Source organism: Leucopleurus acutus (assembly GCF_964270905.1).
Source record: "Leucopleurus acutus genome assembly, chromosome: 3".
NCBI classification, from domain to species: domain Eukaryota; kingdom Metazoa; phylum Chordata; class Mammalia; order Artiodactyla; family Delphinidae; genus Leucopleurus; species Leucopleurus acutus.
Genome location: NC_139145.1, coordinates 151567366 through 151578158, shown reverse-complemented (window position 1 = coordinate 151578158; position 10793 = coordinate 151567366). Strand labels below are relative to the sequence as shown.

General features: G+C 40.6%; 1 pseudogene across 1 annotated transcript in view; it reads right to left on the bottom strand.

Moving 5' to 3' along the window:
* The window catches only part of LOC309958958, an 82480-nt pseudogene extending 72933 nt beyond the window's left edge, over positions 1 to 9547 (bottom strand). The window contains exons 1-2 of the transcript in view: positions 9046 to 9547; positions 8661 to 8855 (exon numbers count right to left, since the gene is read on the bottom strand). The product of the transcript in view is annotated as an uncharacterized misc_RNA (transcript). The remainder of the gene's footprint in view (positions 1 to 8660; positions 8856 to 9045) is intronic.
* Between the last annotated feature and the right edge of the window lie 1246 nt (positions 9548 to 10793).

Here is a 10793-nt window from a genome sequence, read left to right as displayed (position 1 = left end):
AGACAAAAATGATGGCAAAATGGTACTCATGTGAGGTGAAGGATGTGTTAACTAACCTTAACATGGTAGATATTTTGCAATATACATGTATATCAAATCATCACACTGTATACCTTGCATAACATTATATGTCAATTATATCTGAAAAAAGCTGGGAAAAAAAATGAAAGAAAACTGTCTGGGTGCTTGTCTTTGGGACCAGCAATAGTGGAGATTCAGTTTAGTTTGTAGAGAGAAGCTAAATCCCCAAGTGAATATGTCAGTGATGGAGGATTCTGAGATGTGAGGAAAGCAGCCTTCATAAAAGGCCCTGAATTAGGGGATGAAAGGAAAATTTATGGAGATAATTTAAACTTGAGAAGGGACACTGTGACTCAGCAGTTACAAGAGAGCCTTGACCATCATCAAAAAATCTAGAAACAATAAATGCTGGAGAGGGTGTGGAGAAAAGGGAACACTCCTGCACTGCTGGTGGGAATGTGAATTGGTACAGCCACTATGGAGAACAGTATGGAGGTTCCTTAAAAAACTACAAATAGAACTACCATATGACCCAGCAATCCCACTACTGGGCATATACCCTGAGAAAACCATAATTCAAAAAGAGTCATGTACCCAAATGTTCATTGCAGCTCTATTTACAATATCCTGGAGATGGAAACAACTTAAGTGCCCAACATTGGATGAATGGATAAAGAAGATGTGTCACATATATACAATGGAATATTACTCAGCCATAAAAAGAAACGAAATTGAGCTATTTGTAATGAGGTGGATAGACCTAGAGTCTGTCATAGAGTTAAGTAAGTCAGAAAGAGAAAGACAAATACCATATGCTAACACATATATATGGAATTTAAGAAAAAAAAATGTCATGAAGAACCTAGGGGTAAGACAGGAATAAAGACACAGACCTACTAGAGAATGGACTTGAGGATATGGGGAGGGGGAAGGGTGAGCTGTGACAAAGCGAGAGAGAGGCATGGATACATATACATTACCAAACGTAAGGTAGATAGCTAGTGGGAAGCAGCCGCATAGCACAGGGAGATCAGCTCGGTGCTTTGTGACCGCCTGGAGGGGTGGGATAGGGAGGGTGGGAGGGAGGGAGATGCAAGAGGGAAGAGATATGGGAACATATGTATATGTATAACTGATTCACTTTGTTATAAAGCAGAAACTAACACACCATTGTAAAGCAATTATGCTCCAATAAAGATGTTAAAAAAAAAAAAAAGAGAGCCTTGACAAGGATAAAGGTAAAAGGTAAAGTAATAAAAGTTTAGAGTGTATATTTGATACCAAGGCATCAGAATGAATTTATTCTACACCAGCTTTCACCTGTGTATGTTTGATTTTTAGGACAGGGAAACAGGTTCTAAGTTGTTAAAATCGATCAAACACTAGAAATTAATTTTTATTCTGAAATATCAAGAAAAATCTAAGAATTTTTGAAATCCTAAAGTTCAGGAACAGCCTCTGCTGTATTTTTGGCCAGTGCCTGATCACCAAGATTCCATCGTTAGCCCTTTTCTCATCTTCCTCCTCAGAACTGCTGGGGAAATCCTTTAAGATCTTCAGTGGTTTAAATCACTTCAAGCACTACCTGTAGGCTGATGAAATGCAACTTTGTAGCCAAGTTTTCCCTTTCTGTACAATTTCCCTTTCCACAACTCCAATCTCCTCAAACTGAACACATCTAAAGCTAGACCAGTTTTCTTAAATGCTCACTGATCACTGCTTTCAGCCACCATACAGTACCGCCTGAGATGCACAACTATAAACACAGAGGTCATCTCCTAACTATATATTATGAGGGTCAATTTATTATCGCTCCAGAAATTAACACTATTTCAAGCTTATACTAGGAGTCCATTAAATGGAGAAGTATTAAACGTGTGAAAGAGGAGAAATTGAGGAAGGTGGTCCCATACAAAGCCTAAGCAGTGATGAGAATAAAGTGAAGTCACGATTAAGAGAAATAAGAGGCTCGGGCTTCCCTGGTGGCGCAGTGGTTGAGAGTCCGCCTGCCGATGCAGGGGATGCGGGTTCGTGCCCCGGTCCGGGAAGATCCCACATGCTGCGGAGCAGCTAGGCACGTGAACCATGGCTGCTGAGCCTGTGCGTCCGGAGCCTGTGCTCCGCAACGGGAGAGGCCACAACAGTGAGTGCGAGGCCCGCGTAACGCAAAAAAAAAAAAAAAAAAAAAGAGAAATAAGAGGCTCTTATTTCTCTTATTGAGAAAGAGGCTCTGAAGGAGCTCAGGGAGACAGAACACATGCACATACGAAAGAACAACCATGTGAAGACACCCTGAGAAGGCGCCATCTATAAGCCCAGGAGAGAGACCTGGACCAGACCCTTCCTGTACAGCCCTCCGTGGAAACCAACCAACTTTGATCTTGGACTTTTAGCCGCCAGAATGGTGAGAAAATAAATTTCTGTTGTTTAAGCCAGGGGTCCCCAACCCCTGGGCCATGGACCCGCAGTGGTCCACGGCCTGTTAGGAACCGGGTTACACAGCAGCAGGTGAGGGGCCGGCAAGCAAGCAAAGCTTCATCTGCCGCTCCCCATCTTTGGAAAAACTACCTCACATTACCACCTGAACCATACCCTCCCCTGCCCCACCTGTGGAAAACTGTCTTCCACGAAACCCGTCCCTGGTGCCAAAAATGGTTGGGGACCACTAGTTGAAGCCATACAATCTGTGGCATTTTGTTAGATTAGCCCTAGCAGACTAATGCAGGTTTTATCAGGTAATATTAGTATATGCAGATATTAGGATATGGCATTTAGTATGTCTAGGGGAGAACATTACATCTATAAAATTTTAAAAGCCGGATCTTCTCCTTGAAGAGTAGAACAGAGTTCAGTCTTAAGCCTGTATACATAATCTTGAAGAGGAAAAGCTATCTGAGGAGAGGTGTCTGTTTTCCATCAAGATTTAAATGCAATTATAATAAAACCATGTTTGTTTGCACTAGAGTTAGATGTTTAAACAAGTCAATACATTTTTGGAAACACAGGAAGGAAAGATGCTTTGTTTACTTTTATTTCCACATAATTTTAGTACTGACAAAGAGTGACAGAGCGATAGCCTCAGAGACCACTAAAACCATTTCATTCACAAAATGGGTGCTTTACAAGTAAGTCCTCTGCAGACTGCTCCTCTGTCAGGGGTGCGGCTCAGGGTTCAGCAGATGGCCACTGGAGTTTGCAAGCACCTGCTCATTCTCTCTCCTCCTGTCAGTACAGAACCCACTAAAGATAAAGGCTTTCATATAATAATGTTATCTGCTCACCAAAACCATGTTATATCTGGCAAGGACCAGGAAACTGGGTAGTTTTGATGAATGGGATTAAAATAGAGTCAATGTATGAAAACATTTTCACTGAATAATAGAGGCTGTATTCTACAAGAGAGAGTAGCAAATGTAAGCTCATGAACTGACTGATGTTTGAACTGAACTAAAGTAACTCGCAAGTTAAAACACATTTGCGTTTACAAAATGAGTTCCGATTTTAAAAAATTCTGAACCTGAAAAAACCTTAACTTTCTATAGTATATGATTTTTCATATGAAAAACAATCAGACTGACAATATTAAGCATCTGCTTGGCTCATGAAAAGTAGTTAGTTGTTAGGGTTGGCAACAGTAGAAATAGTATTTCTGCCTCTTGGGGCTTCAAACGTTTTAAAACAAGAGACATAGCAAAAAGTAAGAGTAACATAAGAAAAGCATTTATAAATTACACCTGAGTGGTCTACCCAGTCAGGTGTAAAGATGGTGAGCTAAAAAGTCTCATGGAATAGAAAACAGGTGAATTCTGAGGGACTGGTTGTGACAGGGATGTAGGAAATAGTAGGCATCATTCATTGTGAAAGTATTGTTCAAAGAAGAATGCAGTCAGAATTCCAGGGGTGAGTTCAGACACACTGAAGAGACTAGCCTAGTGGCTTTCAATCCTTTTTAAGACATCTACTGGGATATATTTTATTACATTTCACCTTGCTTTAATTTCAAATTTACAGATAAGTTGCTTCATGCTCTTCTCACACTCACCAGTTGTGACAGTTTTCCTTTTTTACTTTAAAATTCTCTCTTTCTCCCCGTCTCTGAATGTATGGGGCTCTCTCCTGACATATCTCCACGATTCTTATAGCACTTCTTTAATGTCTGGCACTACAGGATGGCCCAAGCATGCATCTCACTTTTTCTGGCTCAGCCCTATTATTGGCTACACTCCTTGTTCCCTTTAAATGGACAACAGTTCTTAGAAAACAAAACTGGGCACCAGGTATATTCATACCTTCTACGCCTTACCAGTGAACAGAAGTTGAAAATATGCATATCTCTGTATCTATCTACTGAACTGAAGAGCTCTTATTGGTGTCTCTAATTTTATCCAGCACATCAGTACACCTTCTAGATATTTTTTTCTTTTTACTATTTTTAACTCCCTTCCAAAAAGGGAGAAATCTGGTCTTCATTACATTTGCTCAAACTTAGCAAACAGAAGATATTTCAAAATTGGTAACTTATACCATTAAACAACAAATAAAAAGGAAACCTACTAACTAGAGTTCAGTATCTGTTTACCTTTCTTTGAAATAAAATTTAATTAGAGTGAAATAAGCAAAGCTTAAATGTATAATTTAATGAGTTTTGACAAATGCATATACTGCAAAGACGGAACATTTCCATCGCCTCGGAAAGTTAACATGTGGCTGTTTTTCATCAATACCTTCACCCTCCACAGGGGTAAACAATGTTATAATTGTTTTTTCATCATGGATTGGTATTGCCTGTTTTCGAATATATTACAAATGGAATCATACAGCATATAATTTTTTGAATTGGGTTCATTTGCCAACATTTTTTGTGAGAAGCATCTGTTTTTATATGTATTAGTAGTTTGTTTATTTTTATTGATGAGTAGTATTTTGTTATATGACTTTCCCACAAAATATTCATGCATTTTACTATGAACAGACAGCAGGGCCACTTCTCGTTTTTGACTCTTGTATAAAGCATCTCTGGACATTCTTGTAGCAGACTATTTGTAGACATGGAATTTCATTGATCTTGGGTAAATATCTAGGGTAGAACTTCAGAGACAGATATATACCTTCATAATAAGCAACCAAACTTTCTTTTTTTAAAAGAGGGTGCATTATTTACATTACCATCAACACGTAAGAGAACTAGTTGTTCTGAATCCTGACCAACATTTGGTGTTAAAAGGCTTTTTAAATTTTAGCCATTCTTGTGAATATCTGTAAATTTGACTTCAATTAAAGTTTTCCTTATGAATAATGTTGAACTTTTTTCTCATGTTTATTGCACACTTGTACATCTTTCTTTGTGAAGTATCCAAGTTTTTTACCCATTGTTTTAGATTGTCTTTTTATTGTTGAGTCTTAAGAGTACTTTATATATTTTTTATACAGGGTTTTTGTCAACTATAAATTTTGCTTGTGTATTTTACTAAGTTTATCCTATTTGGATAAAGTCTGATTTTAATGAAGTCAAATTTATCATGTTTTCTCTTTCTTATTATTCCTTTCTATGTTCTAAGAAAGCTTTGTCTACCTCAGGGTGCATAAAGAATGCACTACTGTTTTTTCTAAACTTTTAAGGTTTTAACTCTTGCATTTTAGTTTTGCTCTATCTCAAATGAATATTTTTATATGCTATTAGGTGGAATTATGGTTTATTTATTCCCTATGTGTATCCAGTTGTTGCAGGATCATTTGTTTAAAAGAATTTACCTCCCCACTGAAACGCTTTGGCACCTTTGTCAAAAATTAAAATAATTTTGTATGGAAACACAAAAGACTGCGAATAGCAAAAGCAATCCTTAGAAAGAAAAACGGAGCTGGAAGAATCAGGCTCCCTGACTTCAGACTATACTACAAAGCTACAGTAATCAAGACAGTATGGTACTGGCACAAAAACAGAAATATAGATCAATGGAACAGGAGAGAAAGCCCAGAGATAAACCCATGCATATATGGTCACCTTATCTTTGATAAAGGAGGCAAGAATATATAATGGAGAAAAGACAGCCTCTTCAATAAGTGGTGCTGGGAAAACTGGACAGCTACATATAAAAGAATGAAATTAGAACACTCCCTAACACCATACACAAAAATAGAGCCAAAATGGATTAAAGACCTAAATGTAAGGCCAGACAGTATAAAACTCTTAGAGGAAAACATAGGCAGAACACTCTATGACACAAATCATGGCAAGATCCTTTTTGACCCACCTCCTAGAGAAATGGAAATAAAAACAAAAATAAACAAATGGGACCTAATGAAATTTAAAAGCTTTTGCACAGCAAAGGAAACCATAAACAAGATGAAAAGACAACCCTCAGAATGGGAGAAAATATTTGTAAATGAAGCAACTGACAAAGGATTAATCTCCAAAATATACAAGCAGCTCATGCAGCTCAATATCATAAAACAAATAACCCAAATATGGGCAGAAGACATAAATAGACACTTCTCCAAAAAAGATATACAGATTGCCAACAAACACATGAAAGGATGCTCAACATCACTAATCATTAGAGAAATGTAAATCAAAATTACAATGAGGTATCACCTCACACCAGTCAGAATGGCCATCATCAAAAAAATCTACAAACAATAAATGCTGGAGAGGATGTGGAGAAAAGGGAACCTTTTGCACTGTTGGTGGGAATGTAAATTGATACAGACACTATGGAGAACAGTATGGAGGTTCCTTAAAAAACTACAAATAGAACTACCATATGACCCAGCAATCCCACTACTGGGCATATACCCTGAGAAAACCATAATTCAAAAAGAGTCATGTACCAAAATGTTCACTGCAGCTCTATTTACAATAGCCAGGACATGGAAGCAACCTAAGTGTCCACCGACAGATGAATGGATAAAGAAGATGTGGCACATATATAGAATGGAATATTACTTGGCCATAAAAAGAGACAAAATTGAGTTATTTTTAGTGAGGTGGATGGACCTAGAGTCTGTTATACAGAGTGAAGTAAGTCAGATAGAGAAAAACAAATACTGTATGCTAACGCAGATATATAGAATCTTAAAAAAAAAAAAGAAAAAAAAAGGTTCTGATGAACCTAGGGGCAGGACAGGAATAAAGACGCAGACGTAGGAAATGGACTTGAGGACACAGGGAGGGGGAAAGGTAAGCTGGGACGAAGTGAGAGAGTAGCATTGACATATATACACTACCAAATGTAAAACAGACAGCTAGCGGGAAGCAGCTGCATCGCACAGGGAGATCAGCTCAGTGCTTTGTGACCACCTAGAGGGGTCAGATAGGGAGGGTGGGAGGGAGATGCAAGAGGGAGGAGATATTGGGATATATGTATACGTATAGCTGATTCACTTTGTTATACAGCAGAAACTAACAAAACATTGTAAAGCAATTATACTCCAATAAAGATGTTAAAAAAATAATAAAATGGAAAAAAAATTTAATTAATTTGTAAGTGTTTGTCTATTCCTAGATTCTTCATTCTCTATTGATTTATTCTGTTCTCATCCAATAACACACTATCTTCATTACGTAGTTATGTTATAATTTAAGTTTCTCAACTTTTGTACATCTGAATGTGTCTTCCTTATGCTTTCATTTTCTAAGAATGCGTCCTGGCCTTTCTCTTGGTTTCCCTGTCCACCCCCCTTTTAATTAGACTGTTCTACACATCATTATTCCTCTATGCACAATATGTCCTTTTTCTGTAGTGATCTCAATATTTTTCCCTTAGCCTCTGGTTTGCTGTACTTTACGTGGTTTTCTTTTTACTTATCCTTCTGGCAGTTCACTGATATTCTTTGATCTATAAATTTATTCTTTTCACCAAATTCTAAGAATTATTGGTGTTACTTTTTCCATTGTGTTTCTGACCCTTTCTTTCAGTCCTCTCATTCTACATTTGAGAGATGCATATGTTAGACTGATATTATCACAAAGGTCATGGATGTAGGTTATTTTTCTCCCTCCCTCTCACTTTTTCACTTTTTACTTCTGTGTTTGATTTTCAGATTAGGTCATTTCTTTTGACCTTTTTTCAAGAACAAGGATTATTTATTCTTGCAGCTCCTAACTGGACTGTCATAATCTAGTGAATCATGTTGAGCTTTTCACTTCTACTATTTTCATTTTTAAAACAGGTTTTATAGTAAATGTTTTTGGTTGCTCTAAAAATAAGAAGCACTTCAACGAGGAAAGAAAAAAATGTCCTTCCACGAGGGTCTGTGCTGTATTCTAGGTGTCTTCAGGGCCCCAGGCTCAGGCTGGAACCCAGGTCTCTGCACCCGAGTGCGAGGAGGGGGCTAAATTTTGTCCACAGGCCTCAGGACGGTCTTGCCTAGGCTGGGGGCCGAGGCTACAGAGCTTGCAACTGCCCACTGCTAACCCCTGCCTTTTAAGGGATCAGTGGATTGTTGCTGAAAAAGCATGTAGTCCATAATCCAGTCAGACTTCTAGGTGGAAACTTCTAGGCAGCACTTACTATTTTAATACCTCAAGTAGGAAGCAGAGGACTAAGGACAATGATAAACCCAAGGAGAGGACCCTTGAAGATGACGAAAAGGAGAGAAGGCTCAACGCTAGGACGGAAGTACTGGGAGCATCTACTCACCTTGTTTGTCATCGCTATCCTCATGAGCTGGCTGATCTCGCCCAGCACTAGCAGGGGTACCATTTCCTGGACGAACTTTGTCCACGAGTTGCTGGCCAGGAGCCCAGTACAGAAGGTCCAGGTGGTGTCCCACAGTGATGTGGTGTAAGTCTATCTGCACACCGGAGCCGTGGTGTTTGGGTGGCCTCGGCTGGCCTTGATGCACGGAATGCAGGTTTCAAATACTGATATATTTGAGAGACGCTTCCAGCAGCTGAAGATGAGCTGAATATCAAAGGCAACGTCAGGATCCCAGTTTCCTATAGGCTTAGGGGCTTCTTTGGAAATGCCCTCTCTGCCTTGGGGATGACAGCAGGGGGCTCAGCCACCCTGTGGTATATTTTGCGTCTGGCTAGAAAGACTGGAAGTGAAGGAGGAATCAGTGCTTTCAACCGGATTAAAATGGCTCCTCGCGCGATTGCGGACGCCACAAACAGGGGAAAAGCAGTCAGCCCTTGTTGCCGGGCCGGCCGCGGTGGGAAGGCACTGCGAGCCAAGGCGATGGTGCCGGCGGCACTGGTGCTGTTCTTGTGATGAGCCGCCCGCAGCCGGTGGAAAGAAGCCCAGGGCCCCGCACCGTTCACGCCGACGAAATTCTTGCGGTGGGCAAGAAGCACTCCACCAGCACGTCCTGCTTCTCCGGCACCAAGGATGAGCAGATGCCCAAATACCTTCTGGTGGAAATGCATGAACTGGGCACTCCCGACCACGTCGTCGTCCAGACGTCCACCGAACACGTTGCACAACGCTCTGCTGGGGCCCAGCTCCAGCGTGCGGAGCGGTGTGGCCACACCCGCGTCTTTGAGGAGTCTGCGTGGAAGCCGTGCTGCGTGGGAAGCCGTGCGCATGTCCAGTTCGCCGCAGCCGCCGCCGAGAGCGTCATTGCCACGACTGCGCCAAGAGCAACCTCCTCTCCAAGGAAGAGCAGAAGGGGGTTGCGTTTCTGAGTCAGGCAGTGCTTTTGTCTGCAGGCTGCTGGAGCACATGGAGGCGGAGAGGAAGAGCTCCATCTCACCAGGGACAAACGCTCCACTAGGCTTTTCTCAGACTCTCCCCAAGAGACCAGCGCCTCTTCACCATGAGCCGCTTTTGGAGCCAATGTGCATGGCCCTGGGCGGCCGTCCCCCTCGGGAGACCACCTCTTTTAACAAGGTCACTTCTGGCGCAGGAGACCCGCAGCTACTACTATAGAGCTTGCAGGGGGTAGGGTGGGAGAACCAGCCATGGGGGTCCAGACTTGCTGGGGCTTACTTACCCCCCAGCGGGTCATTATTACCACCAAAAGCCTCCAGGACTCACTTCCCTCCAGAGAACAGAGGTGATAAATGTGAGGGGCACTTGGGCCTTTCTTCTCCTAGTCAGCGTCTAAGGGTGTCTTTCTGCAATCCATCATCCTAATGTGTCCTGGGTCCCAGGAATTGGGAGGGAAATAGGGGTAGGTTCTTAGTACTTAGGAGTTGATCTTGTCATTGACCTTAGTGTAGAGACATAATTTTATGGTCATGAATTTAGATATAAATGTAATGTGTTAAAAAAAGACAAGACACCCATATGCAAGTAGCCATAAACAATTGGAAATACACACTTTGCATTCATTCATGAGCAGAGAAAGTATGAAGACTGAGAAATAAAACGTGAAGAACTCAGACGTTTAATGAGTAACAGAAGAAAGCAGAACTGGCTTCCAGGAAGTCAAGGAAAATGTGGGCTTGGAAACAACTATTAGTCTTGTGATTTGTGAATCCCTGATAGTTTTGATAGTTCAAAGTAAGGAATTTGGAAGATGGGGGAGTTAAGGAAAGAATAAAGAGCATGGAAATGTAGTGATTGTGAGATATTAATCCTTAGATATTAGTCATTTAAAAGGAGGGCTGTAGTTTAAACATAAAATGACAGCATCAGGGTTTAGTCGTTATCTCTGTGTTAGTTGATTATTTACCTGTTTGATGAAATTAAAAGTTACAAAGGAGAATCAGAAATGAAGCATACAGGGCTCAGTTTGGGCTATAACTGAAAACTTAAGTAGAGAAATTAGTTTTTGGAAGTAGTGCAAATGCTTTTTGGCCTGAGGCTAGAGGGTAGGAAAAAGGAGCT